Source organism: Oncorhynchus tshawytscha, linkage group LG19, assembly GCF_018296145.1.
Source record: "Oncorhynchus tshawytscha isolate Ot180627B linkage group LG19, Otsh_v2.0, whole genome shotgun sequence".
NCBI lineage: Eukaryota > Metazoa > Chordata > Actinopteri > Salmoniformes > Salmonidae > Oncorhynchus > Oncorhynchus tshawytscha.
In genome coordinates, this window is record NC_056447.1 from 42,707,256 (window position 1) to 42,727,488 (window position 20,233).

Here is a 20,233-nt window from a genome sequence, read left to right on the forward strand (position 1 = left end):
ACCTCATGCTAATCGCATTAGCCTACGTTAGCTCAACCATCCCAAGGGGGACCCACCAATCCTGTGGCAGTTTTAATGGCTGTGATAGGAGAAAACTGACACAGGCCAACATTGTAGTTACTCCACAATACTAACCTAAATTACAAAATGAAAAAGGAAGCCTGTACAGAATACAAATATTCCAAAACATACATTTTGCAATAAGACACTAAAGTAAATCTGCAAAACAATCTGGCAAAGAAATTAGCTTTATGTCCTGAATACAAAAGGTGTTATGTTTGGGCCAAATCCAATATGTTATGAATTTGCCTGTCATCGGCTAGGACGAGGGAGTTAAAGAAACAAATAAAAACAGAAGAGCAAAGCACAGGCAAGATCTAGATAGAGGAAAACCTGGTTCAGTCTACTTTCCAGACACTGGGAGACAAATTCACCTCTCAGCAGGACAATAACCTAAAATACAAGACCAAATATACACTTGAGTTCACAACACTGAATGTTCCTGAGTGGCCTAGTCACTTTTGAATTAAATCTGCTTGAAAATCTATGGCAAGACTTGAAAACGGCTGTCTATGATCAAGAACTAACTTGAAGAATTTCAAAATATATATGTTTTAAACGGACAAACATTGCACAATCCAGGGGTGGAAAGCTCTGAACAGACTTACCCAGAAATACCATTGGCAGCAATTACAGCTAACATGTATTGAGTCAGGGGTGTGAATACTTATGTAAATGAGATCTGTATTTAATTTAATTGCAAAATTGTCTTGGTCATTATGTGGTATTGTGTAGAAGGGTGACAACTGTTTTTATTCATGCTATAACACAAAATCTATTATAAGTCAATGGGTATGAAAACTTTCTGAAGGCACTGTAGGTTACCTGGACAGAGCCTGAGGTAAGGACAGAGCATACAGCAGTGGGGGCTGCTGAGGGGAGGACAGCTCATAATAAATGACTGGAAGAGTCAATCGAGTCAAACGTGGTTGATACCATTCCATTGACTCCCTTCCAGCCATTACTATGAGCTTTCCTCCCGTCAGTAGCCTCCACTGGTATACAGGTAGAGCTAACCAAGGAGTATAATGTCTGTCAAAGCACAGACAAGACATGGTTATTGGTTACAGCAGCTAGATAGGGGTTGGTTTTTGCAACAGCCAAGCTATAACTTAACGTTAAAAATCATCCTGCTTTTCAAATCTGTTATCATCCTTTACCTCAGCTGAGAGTTTGAGTAGTCAGGGCAATTTGGAACAAGGAAAGTGTTCTGTTCAGGTATCCTCTGTCAGCATATGATAAAAAGTAAGGCTGTGAATTTCAACATATGCTCTTGCTTAAGAGACCTTTTAAGGAAGTGTGTTTGATCACTGATAAAGGTTTGTTATTCTGACAATGTAGGTTAACCCACAAAAGCACATTTCATATACTGTATGACATTACCTCAAACAAATACTTTTTTTTTTAAACTTGAGTTTAAAATTGGACGTTAGATACAAGGCCATTGACAATGCTAAATATTTCAGATAAAAATCCATTTGAGTTTTTGCATACAGTTGTAGTGAAAAATGAGTTTAATATAGAAGTAAGCTTTTTATTAGTTCAGACCAGCTGACTGAGTACTGTGGTAGTAGACTGGCATTGCTGAAGCACAGTGTAATGTCAAGAGAACAGTATGAGAGAAGGAAAGCCATCTCAGTGAGACAGGAAACAAAATTAGGTGGTCCTCTCTCCTCTGTAGCTCAGTTGCTAGAGCATGGTGCTCACAAGGCAGGATAATGGGTTTGGTTTCCAGGACAACCCTTACTTAAAATGTATGCGCATGACTAAAATGGCATACACATTAAAAAATTTAAAAATATATTTTTGTTCAAACACATGTAAACTGTTGGTCCCATGTTTCATGAGCTGAAATAAAAAAAAATAGCAGAACTGTTCCATACGCACAAAATGTATTTACATCCGTTAGTGAGCATTTCTCCTTTGCAAGAGATAATCCATCCACCTGACAGGTGTGGCATATCAAGAATCTGATTAAACAGCATGATCATTACACATGTGCACCTTGTGCAGTGGACAAGCCACTTTTAAAGTGTGTGGTTGTGTCAATGTCTCAAGTTGAGGGAGTGTTTAATTGATATGCTGACTGTAGGAATGTCCACCTGAGCGGTTGCCAGATAATTTAATGTTAATTTCTCTACCATGCGCCACTTTCAACGTTGATTTAGAGAATTTGGCAGTACATCCAACTGGCCACACAACCTCAGACCACGTATGGCGTCGTGTGGGCGACCGGTTTGCTGATGTCAATGTTGTGAACAGCCCCATGGCGGCAGTGGGGTTAGGGTATGGGCAGGCTTAAGCTATGGACAATGAACACCATTGCATTTTAATTTGAATGCACAGAGATACCATGAGGAGATCCTGAGGCCCATTGTCGTGCCATTTATCCGCTGCCATCACCTCATGTTTCCGCATTATGCACGGCCCATGTCACAAGGATCTGTGCACAATTCCAGGAAGCTGAAAATGTCCCAGTTATTCCATGGCCTGCGTACTCAGACCTATTGAGCATGTCTGGGATGCTCTGGATCGACAGAGTTCCAGTTCCCACCAATATCCAGCAACTTTGCACAGCTATTGAAGAGGAGTGGGACAACATTCCACAATCAACAGCCTGATCAACACTATGCAAAGGAGATGTGTCGAGCTGCATGAGAAAGTGTTCACACCAGATACGGGCTGGTTTTCTGACACTTGTTTTTTTGAAAAGGTATCTCTGACCAAGATGCATCTGTATTCCGTCGTGTTAAATCTGTAGATTAGGGCCCAATGAATTTATTTCAATTGACTGATTTCCTTATATGAACTCAGTAAAGTCTATGAAATTGTTGCATTTTTATCTACCAAAGAAGAGCCGACAAGTGCCTGGCCAGAGACTGAGCCAGGAACACCTCGGGAAAAACACTTCAAAAGACATGGCTCACTGGCTCTGAGCACCAAGCAAAGAGACTTCTCCCTAGACCACTACAACCTGTTTAAACCGATCTCTTTACAGTACAGGTAATGGGAATTTCATAATACAGTCTAGAGCTCATAGGACATTCTACTTCCGTGGGGAAAATCCCAAGTCTCACACAAAGCATTTAGGCGTGTCAGAGTGGTGGTGTGGTGAAAGGGAATTCAAAGTGGTTGGCTGGTGACATGCAGGTTTTAATATGATGCTAAGTAACTCCAGCACACTCAGTTTCCGCCCAGGCAGGAAACATCCCCTGGAGGAATGTCAGAGATATGAAATATGGACCTGCTGCAGGATAGACAGGATCATTTGTAATGGAGAAAGAACAAAACAGAGAATGCCCTTTATGAAATATAATTATATTAGTCAGGTCAGTTGTTCCTTTCCGCCAGTCAGGAAAGGGACATAAGCTAACTTGAAAAAGAGCATTCCAGTCATATCTATGAAGTCAAATAACATTCAAACTTAGATTCAATATAGTCATACTCCTAGTTTATCATCATTTACTACAGATTCCACATCATATAAAACATCCTACTTGACATGAACTCCAGTCTGTCTGCCCAATGGACGGTTTCATGTTAGCCTTAATGACCGGGGGTATGTAGGTCATGCCATTACCACACAGGCCGTAATGACATCTCTGGAGTACCATCGAGAGACCAAATCTATGCACATCAAACCAGATAAACACCCACACCCATCCTTGGCAGGATAAGCTATAAACTAGCGATCCAGCAATCACATACTTGCTATTCCCTTGGCTTAAAGAAGGCATGGTCAATACCACATCTGCAGTGGCCATACAGCATATATTGCGATATGGCCTCTGCAGAAGTCAAGGCATTTATACTTCACTGAGCTGTTGTGAAGGAAGTGAGTTTATATAGGACCTTCCGCCCCCACCTACAGTCAACCAAACATGTCAATGCAGAGCTACACTTAGCCCTCCGCATTTTTACAAAGTTTGAGCAGTGCGGAGCTCAATTTGCCCTCGAGAGCTTCGCAATTGCGTCACACCTTCCATACGAAGCCTCCGACCACATTTTCGGCTCAAGTATAAAATGGACTTTTACTGTAATAGACACACATTCATGAAATAAGGCAAAGCGTTAACAGGTGCTTAAGACCGCTAGAAACCTCTAGGGTGGAAAATGAAATATATGTGAGGGGAGAAATAGTGCGAGGGCTGGTAGAGAAGGACCAATTATACTGGTAATTACTGCACAGTGAAAAACATCCAGGAAGGAATTCTTGCTTTCAGATAACGGCAATTCCACAGTAACGAAATTAGGCTGAGACTCAGATTTTCACCATTTAAGAAAAAAATATATCAAAATTGAATAAACCATACAACTATGCACAATGACTACTTTGAACAATTTACACAGTAAATTAAATAAAAACATTTACTGGAAAAACTGTGCAGATGCAAAGTTCGGTAACAGAATGACAGTAGAATATACCTCAGTGTTATTCGGTTACCAACTTTGGCATTTGCCCAGTTCTTCCTTATATTTCCTTTTCTACTTGACCATATGCCAAAACTTCACCATCACTGTACCTTCAACACACCACAATATATACATATTTCAACAAACATCAATTACCTCAACGGTAGATCTATTGCATTATTAAAACTGCATCAAAGAGCTCTGCAGTGTATTCACACATACCAATGATAGACCAAAGTAACAGAAGTGTAAACTGACTGAGAACCTGACTGAGACTGCAAGCTCAGGTGTCAATAAGCAGGTAGATAAGGGAATAGACTCAGGGCGGAAGCCAATCATATCTGGAGTAATAAGAGCATAATGCAGTGCTTTGTAAAATACAATCCTACAAAAGTCACCCAATAAAAACACAAGCAATCACAGTGATAATAGTATAAAAGGAAAAGTCTGTCTCCCACTCACATGCTTCGGTCTCAGTCAAACTTCACAGAGAATAGATTGGCCTCAAATCATCTGACGGAAACCCATCCGGTTCGTGAGTGACACCACGAGCTCCTGATGTATTTTTGTCCTGCCTCTGGGCTGATATGCAGGCCCAGACCTTATAAGTCTGACTTACTCTAGTAGTGACCGAGCTTGGGTAACTGTTTTTTACATGGGCAACAAGGGCGAGATGATGAAAAGCTCACATCAAAAGCTAAAAGATTAACATCACGACCATAACAATGGGATTGAGGTCCTTATAGAAAAATGCTTTGGCCATTGAGAGGGTTTAGGATTAAAGTCACGTTGACAGGAACAACAGCCAGGGACTTGGTCAACATGGGGCATATTGGTGCAACCAGAGCCAGGGTTTTTAAAAAACAGCCATGTTCCCAGGAAATCTTAAACCAAATGTGACAAATACATTCATATAATGTTGTTTCACACTTTCAATTCTAGCCTCTATAAAATGAATAAGTAGTGCAAAGATGTATCAACACACCTTTAAGTTGGTAATAGTCCGAGGAAAATAACCATTTGGTAGGGATTTGTCTAACGACCTTTCACTCACTTAAAGCTGCAATACGCAACTTTTTGGGCAACCCACCAAATTCACATAGAAATGTGATTTACAGATTTGTCATTCACATTGAAAGCAAGTCTAAGTGGTAGATCTGTTTAATTTCTATGCTTTCTGTTCTTAAGCATTGTTTTTGCATCTTACTTTTGTTCACCAGCTTCAAACAGCTGAAAATACAATATTTTTGGTTAAAGAAACAGTCTCACTGCTTGTTTTGTCAAACTAGCCAAATTTTAGCATCCAGGAATTGACAGCCATTTCTGCATATGGCACCTTTAAGCTCCTTGTGCAAATTGTTTTTCTAGTGGTCATTTACAGTACGCATGTTTTGAAAGGGGCTTTTCAGTTCTGACAAGACCAGTATACAGATATTTTACAAAACAATGGGAACACTTGCGTAGATGAGCGATACAAAGTACATTGAAAGCAAGTGCTTTCACACAGGTGTGGTTCGTGAGTTGATGAAGCGCTTAACATCCGATCAGGCTTATGGTGAGCGAGTAACTTAGCAAGTACATTGGCGATGTCGTACCCACAGCAACTATTAAAACATTCCCAAACCAGAAACCGTGGATTGATGGCAGCATTCGCGGAAAACTGAAAGAGCGAACCACTGCTTTTAACCAGGGCAAGGTGACCGGAAACATGACCGAATACAAACAGTGTAGCTATTGTCTCCGCAAGGCAATCAAACAAGCTAAGCGTCAGTATAGAGACAAAGTAGAGTCGCAATTCAATGGCTCAGACACAAGAGGTATGTGGCAGAGTCTACAGTCAAATCATAGATTACAAAAAGAAAACCAGCCCCGGCGAGGACCAGGATGTCTTGCTCCCAGACAGACTAAACAACTTCATTGCTCGCTTTGAGGACAATACAGTGCCATTGACACTGCCCGCTACCAAAACCTGCGGACTCTCCTTCACTTCAGCCAACGTGAGTAAAACATTTGAACGTGTTAACCCTCGCAAGGCTGCAGGCCATGCACACCTCCAACCCAATCATCAAGTTTGCAGACGACACTACAGTGGTAGGCTTGATTATCAACAACGACGAGACGGCCTACAGGGAGGAGGTGAGGGCCCTCTGAGTGTGGTGTCAGGAAAATAACCTCATACTCAACGTCAACAAAACAAAGGAGATGATCGTGGACTTCAGGAAAGAGCAGAGGGAGCACCCCCCTATCCACATCGACGGGACAGTAGTGGAGAGGGTAGTAAGTTAAGTTCCTTGGCGTACACATCACGGACAAACTGAATTGGTCCACCCACACAGACAGCGTGGTGAAGAAGGCGCAACAGCGCCTCTTCAACCTCAGGAGGCTGATGAAATTCGGCTTGTCACCAAAAGCACTCAAACTTTTACAGATGCGCAATCGAGAGCATCCCATCCTGTCGGGCTGTATCACCGCCTGGTACGGCAACTGCTCCGCCCACAACCGCCAGGCTCTCCAGAGGGTAGTGAGGTCTGCACAACGAATCACCGGGGGCAAACTACCTGCCCTCCAGTTCACCTACACCACCCGATGTCACAGGAAGGTCATAAAGATCATCAAGGACAACAACCACCCGAGCCACTGCCTGTTCACCCAGCTATCATCCAGAAGGCAAGGTCAGTACAGGTTCATCAAAGCAGGGTCCGGGAGACTGAAAAACAGCTTCTGTCTCAAGGCCATCAGACTGTTAAACAGCCATCACTAACATTGAGTGGCTGCTGCCAACATACTGACTCATCTCTAGACACTTTAATATGGGAAAAATTGATGTAGCACTAGCCACTTTAAACAATGCAACTTAATATAATGTTTACATACAGTATATACATATAAGAGTAATGTAGGGTACTCTATACCATCAACTACATCTTGCCTATGCCGTTCTGTATCATCACTCATTCATATATATTTATGTACATATTCTTGATCCCTTTACACTTGTGTGTGTATAAGGTAGTTGTTGTGAATTGTTAGGTTAGATTCCTTGTTGGTTATTACTGCATTGTCGGAACTAGAAGCACAAGCATTTCGCTACACTCGCATTAACATTGCTAACCATGTGTATGTGACAAATAAAATTTGATCATGTACAAAAATTTTGGACAGGCCATCATTTTGGTTACCATGGCAATGCCCCCATAGGATGCCAATGCCTCCATCCACAGGGCACGAGTGGTCACTGAATGGTTTGATGGCATATGGTTTACATATGCTCAAGGCCATCTGTTACCAGATCTCAACCCAATTGAAAACATATGGGAGATTCAGGAGTGGCACCCGAGACAGCGTTTTCCACCACATCAACAAAACATCAAATTATGGAGTTTAGCTTGGAAGAAAAAGGTATCACATCCCGCCAATAGAGTTCCAGACACTTGTAGAATCTATGCCAAGGTGCATTGAAGCAGTTCTGGCTCGTGGTGGCCCAACGCCCTATTAAGACACTAAGTTGGTGTTTATTTTGGCAGTTACCTGTACATTGCTGAACTGAACCCTCACCCAAATTGAACACCCTTGCAAAATGTGCATTCACATGAATGAACACAAACGGCTCATAATGACCTGCAAGGGACAAAGTCACTAACTTCTTTCTGACTGAGTTTAGGTGTAGTTCGTGAAATCCATCTGAATTCTATGACAGGTCACAGGACCAGAGGCACCTGCTCCACTCACCTCCAATCTGTTGATGGGAGGTAGGCCAATCCAGCCACCATTTCCCTAACAACCATATACTAGTATTTAAATCAGACAGAGCCAAAGTCATCCCTCAAGACAGACAGCCTTGGTTACAGCGTGAACAACTTGATCATTGCGTACATTAGTTTCTACAGCCTGTTGAATACGTTTTTCAAAGCAAATTGATGACTAAAAGGCTTTTTGAATCGTTAAATTGTCTCAAAAAAATCAACAGTGCAGGGTTGTAAAATATGGAGCATGATGTTTTTCAACTTGGACGGTGTAACCAAACACGATTATACCGTATTCAGAACCCGATAGCATCTCTTAAAGAAATGTATAAATATTTTAGTGGCACACGTTGAACAGAAATAATAGGAGCTAAAATAGAATAGAATATACAGGCAATTTGTTTAGTGTTAAAAGCTCACCAGAATACAACGGAATTTTAGATAACGTTCCAGTTATTCGGACAGAGGTAGTCTACATTCACGCTGAAATGAGAAAGAGGCTGTCAGTCACTTACATCTGTGTGTGAATTGAAACGAACTTTAAAATGACAGCTGTCCCAATAAAGACGCCTTGCTTTATCCAGAATACACTTTCCTCCAGGCGTTACAAATGTTCACCGAGCAATTAACAACAAGGTATCCAACTTCTAGCTCAGTCTGCTGACTACTGAAATGTACTCAAGTTGTAGCCTTCAAATGGGAGCTGTAGATAATGCCCAATGACTATTTGATAATGCCCAACAAATCTTTAAAAGGCGGTACTTCAGTGTAATAGCGTCCAATGGGAATATGCACTTGGGGGAAACGTAAGCGTAAATGAATGCATCATTTAAACCAAATGGGAAGGTGGTATTTACCGAATTTTAAAAAATATGTTTTTATTTAACCTGTATTTAACTAGGCAAGTCAGTTAAGAACAAATTCTTATTTACAATGACGGTCTACGTACGACTGGGTAAAATCTACTTGACCGCCCTTCCAACTCATAATTACTAGTGTGAAACTCGTCAATCATCACTGAGCTACGACTTCTCTGACATGCTGACCTCTGACGTAACCTACTATTGAAATGACCTCGATAACGGCATTTCGGAAGTTGAATGTAACAACAAAACACTATTTATAAAAAGCTATGTGTTAACATGTTTTTGTAGCACTATACTTTGTTTACAAGCATGATAGCTGTATGTTTAGTTTATCGTTGATGCAGCTTGTTGGCCATTAGACAACCTTTGTTTCTCAACGAATGCCTGAATGCCTCCCAACTGGTATTTACGACTTCACAACTGGTAATTTACACCATCCCACTTGGTTTTGAACGCAGTATTATTGCCAGACGAGTCCTGGAACCAACTGTCAGCAACTTTTTCCAATTTAGATTGTAGAATTGCCAAGGGACTTCCCAAGGGACACAAACTGTTTTATTTTGACACAGTTCACTTTTAAGAATTTTAACAATTGCGTTTAGAAAAATTTAACTTTTGTCTAAATAGTAGCACAGTAGATGGCATGGCACGCAACCATTGGTTGATGCATGCAACGTCTGCGCAGGGGAACACCCCCAACAGATGCTCAAGGCATCACATCCGGGCGTGATTGGGAGTCCCATAGGGCGGCGCACAATTGTCCCAGCGTCGTCCAGGGGCCTGTTGCACAAAAGTAGAATTAAGACATCCGGGATAAATGACTCAGCTGAGCTCAATGAAGCCAAAACATGTGCGTCCAGGCTTAATTGGTTGCACAAAGACCAAGCCAGGATGAGCAGACACGGATTCATTAAGCCAGGTGAAACCAATCCTGGATAGGTGCGCGCTCACGGCTCACTCAAATAGACCCCGCCACAGATCACAGATTAACTGATTTACCATGGCAACTAGAGCCGCGTACTTTTCCCCCGTCGGAAGCACAAATCCTCATGGAGGCATACGAGGAGGTAAAAGATATAATTAAGAAGAAAGGCAACACCGCCACAGTGATAAAGCAAAGAGAAAAAGCGTGGCAAAGTATTGCAGACCGCCTGAATGCGTAAGTAGTGCACAATTACACACTCACCGCTCCGCTGAAACATCACAATTACAATTCAAATATTTAATTCACATCTCCAAAAATGCAGTTGTACTGTAATTATGAAACGGTTAAATTTTTTATTGAAATGCACTGCAGATATGAGTGAAATTGTGTAAAGTAACTCCATCACACTGTATAAAGCTATGATAAATTTTTTGATATTTTTACTGAAAAAAGACAAAAATACCAAGTAATTTTTTGCAGTGTGACTCCATTAAATGTGTGTGTGTGTGTGTGTGTGTGTGTGTGTGTGTGTGTGTGTGTGTGTGTGTGGATTAAACATGAACGGGCCAAAACGGACATGGCAGCAGGTCAAAATCAAATACAAGAACATTCTGCAGAATGGTATGGTCCCTGACTAATATTTAACAAAGCACAAGCATATATTGTACCCAGAAGGTGCCTGCTCACACATTGTCTGTACTGTTTTAGCAGTGAAAAAGAATACCCACAGACAAGGCACGGGTGGTGGGTCACCAAAGGCTGACCTTACCCCAGCAGAGGACATGGCCTTGGAGCTAAATAAAGGCAGGCCCGTCTTAGAGGGGATCCCTGGGGGGAAAGAGACGAGCATAGGTTCCTCCCAAGATGCCACCCGCTTCATTCAAGGTATGTCCTTCCATCTCTACATGGGATACAACCACATTCATATTGAATCAATTTGGACTGTCTGACTTTACCTATTGCCTTGCAGTGTCTGGCAGCACTGTGTTCCTGTTAGAGCCACCAGCACAAGCACCAGACGATGCTGATCCAGTGAGTACTCCAAAGGCATACTGTAGGCCTGGCATGTCTTGTCTACTAGCTTCAATATGAATCCGATTAAATGTGATAGGGTGAAGGCCCCAGTGCAGCAGCAACAGCACATGATGGAGACGATGATGAGGAGGAGACCATCTCTCTGGATTCCAGAAGGCATGAGGTATCATGTTAAGACTGTGAAAGTACTATTTACTCTACAATGGTGAGGAGTCCTCATCAAAATCAAAAAATCTAATTTCTTTTACAGGACCCAGATGCTATACAGTGGGAAAACCAGCCTGGCAACATAGTGCGTATTAATAAAAGGACACCACATCCTGCCAAATTCCAGCTGCGCTAATTGTATTGTGTTCACAGAGCTCACAAGCTATCAGAAAGTTGTATGGCAACCACCTCCGGCGCCAAATAGAACTGGCAGACATAGACATTCAGTACAAGAAGAAAAAGATGGAAAATCTTGCACTGGAGTTCGAAATAAAAAAGAGGACAATTAGGAAACTGGACCTTGAAATAAAAAAACTTGAGAGGGAGGTGAGATATGCCTTCAATGTACACTGTATGCTAACTGTAACACAAATGTATTAATCATTATTTTTCTTTCCTCCCCCAGCTCCAAGAAGATGACACAGCTCAAAATAAAAATTAGGTATATTCTCGTAAAGTCAAGTGAGCCATGACATATGAGCTCTTATTGGGAGCACACAGGACGGTGGCATCTTTCTAAGGTTTTTTTTATTTTCCCAGCAATCAGTACAACCAAGTCATCGTTATAAGGCATCGCCCTCTTTTGCCCACCCCCAGCACCAGGTGTGGCCACTAGCCTATATGAAGGCCCAAAATTGTGTGTTCCTTTCTGCTCTGACAATGGCATGCCCATTCGTGCGAGATGTGGTGGATGAAGAAGCACTTGTGCTGAGAAGAGCCTTCAGGCGAGAAAGGGTCTTCAGGGACCGGTTGGACCCACTGGCCTTCCCTGATGACCATCTATATGAAAGATACAGGTTTTCTACAGATGGCATCAGGTATCTATGCAGACTACTGGGTCCCAGGATTAAGCACCGCACTGCACGGAGCCATGCACTGAGTGTGGAGCAAATGGTTTGTGTGGCCTTGCGCGTTTTTGCTAGTGGAGCCTTCCTGTACTCAGTGGGGGATGCAGAACAGCTGAACAAGGCCACAATTTGCCGCACAATAAGGAGTGTGTGTCTGGCTATCAAAGCATTAGCAGATGTCTTCATCTCCTTCCCTGGCCACAGAAGACTCTGTGACATCAAAGAGGAGTTCTATAGGATTGCAGGTAAGAGGATCTACAAATTACAGGACAACTGTTAACACATAGTAGGATACTCATTACTTTGTGTGACAGGTTTCCCCAATGTCATTGGTGCAGTGGACTGCACACACATAAGGATAAAAGCCCCTCAGGTGCCCATGAGGCCGATTTTGTGAATAGGAAATCCTTTCACAGCATTAATGTTCAGGTGAACATAACTTTTTGATATTGTCCATTGACGAACACTCTGCATTGCCAGTGATGTGCATTGATTGGTGTAATATTCCTCATCTTATGATTTCAGATGGTCTGCAATGCTGACTGTGTGATCAGTAATGTTGTGGCAAAATGGCCTGGCTCAGTCCATGACTCCAGAATCTTTCGGGCCTCTGAAATCTATCAGTGCCTATCACAAGGTAAGCCACACAACCCCTATTTATAACCATCATGGCTGTGTCAAGAATATCACTGTGTTTATGAGGTAGTAATGATGAGATTTTGTGTTGACAGGTGAATTCTCTGGTGTGTTGCTGGGAGACAGGGGGTATGGCTGCCAGCCTTTTCTCCTGACACCTTTCACAGACCCCCAGGAAGCACAGCAGGCCTACAACCATGCCCATGCCAGGACCAGGGCCAGAGTTGAAATGACCTTTGGCCTCCTGAAGGCACGCTTTCACTGCCTTCACAAATTAAGGGTCAGCCCTGTTAGGGCATGTGATATTACTGTGGCTTGTGCTGTCCTCCACAATGTGGCCTGCCTGAGGAAGGAGAGGGCCCCCAGAGTGCCACCAGCCATGGACTGGGACAATCCGGCAATCTTCCCTGATGACGACAGTGGTCGGCTGCTGAGGGACCAATATGTGTTGAATTATTTTAGTTAGTATGTGTGCTTTCAATTTTGGTTAAATATGTCCTGCGGTGGCAGAGGAATTTGGGTTTTTTGGGTTCGTTTTTGACGAATTTGGCCTCTTATGATGTTTGTGCGGTATACTGTGTGTAATACAAGGCTGCAGGGAGGCTACTGCATCCATTCATTTGTCTGTTCAGTTGATGTGTATGGATTTGTCCTGCATTTATTTTAGTGTGCAGACATGCAGGGTGTGTTATATACAGACCTTTGAATGTGTATGTATCATTTTGTATAATATGCTTGGATTCTGTGCTTTCCATCTTGTAGAGTCACTGTGACTTCAGTTTCGAAAGGAGCTGATGGTTTACCTGCTTTTTGTCCTTATTCAATAAAGGAACATAATGTTACACATTGTGTTTTTATATTCATATGGAATGTGTATTTGTTTATATGACAGAGTACTAGGGCCACACTGAAGAAAAAGGATAAAGTCATACATTTATGAGGCTGGTTCTTTCTGCAGAAAAGCTACATATTGTTTTTACAGTTTTGATACTTATGACAATGTGATACTTAATATTCTGGCACATCAGCATGTCTTTGTTTATGAAACCATACTGAAGTACAATTTCACGAAATGCCCCACATCTGTCATTTTAACAACTGTCCTCCTTTAAAACAACTGGTTACAATATGACTTGTGTTTTTTTCCCCTCTGTGGCCCTAATATTCTATCATTTTATATATAGCCTTATAGTCTATGGGAAACTGTAAATTATCTAATGATAGCAACATCTAAAAATCATTTTTTATCCAAAATCATTGAAATTAATGATCACAAACGTTTAAATAATAACAGTGGGTCTAGTTATATGTGATAACAATGTATAGTGAGCAGTGAAATAACTATTGGTTTCCATTTGTGGTGACTGCTGACTGACATTAGGGATGAGATTAAATAGATCCTGGAATTTAGCCTGGTCTGGAGCAGGCTAGCTCCACAGAATAAATCTCCATGGTAATTTATACCATAACATATCCTCCTGCCCCCTATCCATCTTTAGTGCAACCGGATTACGGATCAATTGAGCCAGGATCACCAAGATATCCTGGCTTAATCCCTTATCCTAGTTTTGTGCAACAGGCCCCAGGTGTGGCCGTCATTGTAAATAAGAATTTGTTATTTACTGACTTGCCTAGTTAAATAAAGGTTCAATTAAAAAACATACTAAAATCGGTGACCAATGCCTTTTAATAAAGTGTGTTGGATTTTTTAGTTATCCAACTTGTGTCTACATGTCTGACTGCATGATGTTTAAAGAAATCATATGATCAAAGGTCATGAAGTTTTGACTGCAAGTTTCTGCAGTTGCTCTTCGCCAACTTCATTCTGCCTGCATCATGGAAGGCTCTATTGTCAACTAATCATTAGGGTGTTTTTGTAGGACCCACCCCACAAGAATGTGACCAAAGACATGACTGAAACAGGAAGCAACTGCATGTTTGCCTATATACAAAATAATGCAATATTTGAGTCTCCCGCTCAGTAATTGATTGTAGAATGAACACATGATTTCAGTTTGTGAGTGTGTGATACGGGGGTTGGAGCCATGTTTATTTTGGCTTTGTAAGATATTTTTAAATAAATAATGGCAACACTGCCATGTTGAACATCTCTTTCCAAAATCTTGAGCATTAATAAGGAGTTGATCCCCCTTTGCTGCTATAACAGCCTCCACTCTTCTGGGAAGGCTTTCCAATAGATGTTGGAACATTTCTGCAGGGACTTGCTTCTATTCAGCCACAAGAATATTGGGAAATGATGTTGAGCGATTAGACCTGGCTCGCAGTCGGCGGTCCAATTCATCCCAAAGGTGTTCAATGGGGTTGAGGTCAGGTCTCTGTGCAGGCCAGTCAAGTTCTTCCAAACCGATCTCAACAAACCCTTTCTGTATGGACCTCGCTTTGTGCATGGGGGCATTGTCATGCTGAAACAGGAAAGGGCCTTCTCCAACTGTTGCCACAAAGTTGGAAGCATAGAATCGTCTAGAATGTCATTGCATGCTGTAGAGTTAAGATTTCCCTTTACTGGAACTAAGGTGCCTAGCACACCATGGAAAACAGCCCCAGACCATTATTCCTTCCATACCAAACTTTACAGTTGGCACTATGCATCGGTGTAGGTAGCATTCTCCTGGTATCTGCCAAACCAAGATTTGTCCGTCTTGACTGCCAGATGGTGAAGCGTGATTTATCACTCCAGAGAACACGTTTCCACTGCTAAAGAGTCCAATGGTGGCGAGCTTTACACCACTCCAGCCGACGCTTGGCATTAAGCATGGTGATCTTAGGCTTGTGTGTGTTTGCTCGGCCATGGAAACCCATTTCATGAAGCTCCAGATGAACATTTTTTGTGCTGACGTTGCATCCAGAGTCAGATTAGGACTCGGTAGTGAGGACAGATTATTTTTATGCGCTACACACCTCAGCGGTCCTGTTCTGTGAGCTTGTGTGAACTACCACTTAGCAGCTGAGCTGTTATTGCTCCTAGACCTTTCCATTTCGCAATAACAGGACTTACAGTTGACCGGAGCAGCTCTAGCAGGGCAGAAATTTGACGAACTGACTTGTTGGAAAGGTGGCATCCTATGACAGTGCCACACTGAATGTCACTGAGCTCCAAAAAACATTCTACTGCCAATTTTTGGCTATGGAGATTGCATGGCAGTATGCTCAATTTTGTACACCTGTTAGCAACAGGTGTGGGTGAAATATCAGAATCTGTGGTCATAGGACACATTGCCATTGGGAATGGTCACATATTCTGGTGCTAATTGAAATTTCTACCCAATTTCAGTTTTCAGTATGATCAGAGCTGGAATATACAGTACCAGTCAAAAGTTTGGACACCTACTCATTCAAGGGTTTTTCTTTCTTCTTACTATTTTCTACATTGTAGAATAATAGTGAAGACATCAAAACAATGAAATAACACATATGGAATCATGTAGTAACCAAAAAAGTGTAACCAAAAAACAAATCTAAATATATTTGAGATTCTTCAAAGAAGCCATCCTTTGCCTTGATGACAGCTTTGCACACTATAGGCATTCTCTCAAACCAGCTTCATGAGGTAGTCACCTGGAATGCATTTCAATTAACAGGTGTGCCTTCTTAAAAGTTAATTTGTGGAATTTATTTTATTCTTAATGCATTTGAGTCAATTGTGTTGTGACAAGGCTGGGGTGGTATACAGAAGAGATCCCTATTTGGTAAAAGAACAAAGTCCATATTATGGCAAGAACAGCTCAAATAAGCAAAGAGAAATGACAGCCCATCATTACTTTAAGACATGAAGGTCAGTAAATCCGGATAATTTCAAGAACTTTGAAAGTTTCTTCAAGTGCAGTCGCAAAAATCATCAAGCGCTATGATGAAACTGTCTCTCATGAGGACCGCAACATGATGATCTCCGCATGTGTAGTTCCCACAGGAAGTGAGATGGTGTGGGGGTGCTTTGCTGGTGATACTGTCTGTGATTTATTTAGAATTCAAGGCACCCTTAACAAGCATGGCTACCACAGCATTCTGCAGTGATACGCCATCCCATCTGGTTTGTGCTTAGTTGGACGATCATTTGTTTTTCCCCAGCTATAATGAATGCAGCCTCAGGATATGTGGTTTCCTTAACTAGTCTCTCAAGCACTCACAAACTTCTACAGATGCACAATCGAGAGCATCCTGTCAGGCTGTATCACCGCCTGATACGGCAACTGCTCCGCCCACAACCGTAAGGCTCTCCAGAGGGTAGTGAGGTCTGCACAATGCATCAACGGGGGCAAACTACCTGCCCTCCAGGATACCTACACCACCCGATGTCACAGGAAGGCCATAAAGATCATCAAGGACAACAACCACCCGAGCCACTGCCTGTTCACCCCGCTATCATCTAGAAGGCGAGGTCAGTACAGGTGCATCAAAGCTGGGACCGAGAGACTGAAAAACAGCTTCTATCTCAAGGCCATCAGACTGTTAAACAGCCACCACTAACATTGAGTGGCTGCTGCCAACATACTGACTCAACTGCAGCCACTTTAATAATGGAAATGAATAGAAATTGATGTAAATATGTATCACTAGCCACTTTAAACAATGCTACCTAATATAATGTTTACATACCCTACATTATTCATCTCATAGGTATATGTATATACTGTACTCTATATCATCTACTGCATCTTTATGTAATACATGTATCACTAGCCACTGTAAACTATACCACTTTATATTTATGTAACGGATGTGAAATGGCTAGCTAGTTAGCGGTGGTGTGCGCTAATACGGTCTCAATCGGTGACGTCACTTGCTCTGAGACCTTGAAGTAGTGGTCCCCTTTCTCTGCAAGGGCCGTGGCTTTTGTGGAGTGATGGGTAACAATGCTTCGTGGGTGACTGTTGTTGATGTGTGCAGAGGGTCCCCGGTTCGAGCCCGGCGAGGGGACGGACTAAAGTTATACTGTTACATTTACATACCCTACATTACACATCTCATATGTATATACTGTATTCGATACCATCTACTGCATCTTGCCTATGCAGTTCTGTACCATCACTCATTCATATATCTTTATGTACATATTCTTTATCCCTTTACACTTGTGTGTGTATAAGGTAGTAGTTGTGGAATTGTTAGGTTAGATTACTCGTTGGTTATTACTGCATTGTCGGAACTAGAAGCACAAGCATTTCACTACACTCGCATTAACATCTGCTAACCATGTGTATGTGACAAATAAAATTTGATTTGATTTGACAATAAGCCAAAATACAGTGAGGGAAAAAAGTATTTGATCCCTTGCTGATTTTGTACATTTGCCCACTTACAAAGAAATGATCCGTCTATAATTGTAATGGTAGGTTTATTTGAACAGTGAGAGGCAGAATAACAACAACAAAAATCCAGAAAAACGTAGGTCAAAAATGTTATAAATTGATTTGCATTTTAATGAAGGAAATAAGTATTTGACCCCTCTGCAAAACATGACTTAGTACTTGGTGGCAAAACCCTTGTTGGAAATCACAGAGGTCAGACGTTTCTTGTAGTTGGCCACCAGGTTTGCACACATCTCAGGAGGGATTTTGTCCCACTCCTCTTTGCAGATCTTCTCCAAGTCATTAAGGTTTCGAGGCTGATGTTTAGCAACTCGAACCTTCAGCTCCCTCCACAGATTTTCTATGGGATTAAGGTCTGGAGACTGGCTAGGCCACTCCAGGACCTTAATGTGCTTTTCTTGAGCCACTCCTTTGTTGCCTTGGCCGTGTGTTTTGGGTCATTGTCATGCTGGAATACCCATCCACGACCCATTTTCAATGCCCTGGCCGAGGGAAGGAGGTTCTCACCCAAGATTTGACGGTACATGGCCCCGTCCATTGTCCCTTTGATTGGGTGAAGTTGTCCTGTCCCCTTAGCAGAAAAACACCCCCAAAGCATAATGTTTCCACCTCCATGTTTAACGGTGGGGATGGTGTTCTTGGGGTCATAGGCAGAATTCCTCCACCTCCAAACACGACGAGTTGAGTTGATGACAAAGAGCTCCATTTTGGTCTCATCTGACCACAACACTTTCACCCAGTTGTCCTCTGAATCATTCAGATGTTCATTGGCAAACTTCAGATGGGCATGTATATGTGCTTTCTTGAGCAGGGGGACCTTGCGGGCGCTGCAGGATTTCAGTCCTTCATGGCGTAATGTGTTATCAATTGTTTTCTTGGTGACTATGGTCCCAGCTGCCTTGAGATCATTGACAAGATCCTCCCGTGTAGTTCTGGGCTGATTCCTCACCGTTCTCATGATCTTTGCCAGTCCACGAGGTGAGATCTTGCATGGAGCCCCAGGCCGAGGGAGATTGACAGTTCTTTTGTGTTTCTTCCATTTGCGAATAATCACACCAATTGTTGTCACCTTCTCACCAAGCTGCTTGGCGATGGTCTTGTAGCCCATTCCAGCCTTGTGTAGGTCTACAATCTTGTCCCTGACATCCTTGGAGAGCTCTTTGGTCTTGGCCATGGTGGAGAGTTTTGAATCTGATTGATTGACTGCTTCTGTGGACAGGTATCTTTTATACAGGTAACAAACTGAGATTAGGAGCACTCCCTTTAAGAGTGTGCTCCTAATCTCAGCTCGTTACCTGTATAAAAGACTGGGAGCCAGAAATCTTTCTGATTGAGAGGGGGTCAAATACTTATTTCCCTCATTAAAATGCAAATCAATTTATAGGATTTTTGACATGCGTTTTTCTGGATATTTTTGTTGTTATTCTGTCTCTCACTGTTCAAATAAACCTACCATTAAAATTATAGACTGATCATTTCTTTGTCAGTGGGCAAACGTACAAAATCAGCAGGGGATCAAATACTTTTTTCCCTCACTGTACATCTCTAGGCTGTGTTAGGGCTATTTCACCAAGAAGGAGAGAGTGCTGCATCAGATGACCTGGCCTCCACAATCACCTGACCTCAACCCAATTGAGATGGTTTGGGATGAGTTGGACCGCAGAGTGAAGGAAAAGCAGCCAACAAGTGCTCAGCATATGTGGGAAATCCTTCAAGACCGTTGGAAATGCATTCTATGTGAAGCTGTTTGAGAGAATGCCAAGAGTGTGCAAAGGGTGGCTACTATGAAGAATCTAAAATACAAAACATATTTTGATTTGTTTAACACCTTTTTGGTTACTACAGTACATGATTCCATACGTGTTATTTCATCATTTTGATGTATTCACTATTATTCTACAATGTAGAAAATAGTAAAATAAAGAAAAACCCTTGTGTCCAAACTTTTGGCTGGTACTGTAAATGTTTGAGGACCGGGTTTTGTTTTTTCTGGATCCCATTAGAATGACAATTGCAGAGAAAGGGACAGGGCAACAACTCTTACAATTCCAAATATTTAATCCTGCAAGATACTTAATTATACAGTATAACTACCTTTTTTTGTCAAAGCAAAGATGCATACATTTGTTTTGCTTGTGCTACATACATCTACAGTATATCGTCTATATTGGTA

At 42.0% G+C, this 20,233-nt stretch overlaps 1 protein-coding gene across 6 annotated transcripts in view; it reads right to left on the reverse strand.

Moving 5' to 3' along the window:
* The window catches only part of mical2b (microtubule associated monooxygenase, calponin and LIM domain containing 2b), a 94,650-nt gene extending 85,672 nt beyond the window's left edge, over window positions 1-8,978 (reverse strand). For 2 of the 6 annotated variants that reach the window (XR_006079374.1, XM_024379976.2), the window contains exon 1: window positions 8,732-8,978. The gene's annotated coding sequence lies outside the window, so the exon portion shown is untranslated. Of the gene's footprint in view, window positions 1-4,935; window positions 4,973-8,731 lie in introns of those variants that run through there. The other 4 variants (XM_024379974.2, XM_024379973.2, XM_024379975.2 and 1 more) reach the window with 3 other exon arrangements.
* Window positions 8,979-20,233: the final 11,255 nt, after the last annotated feature.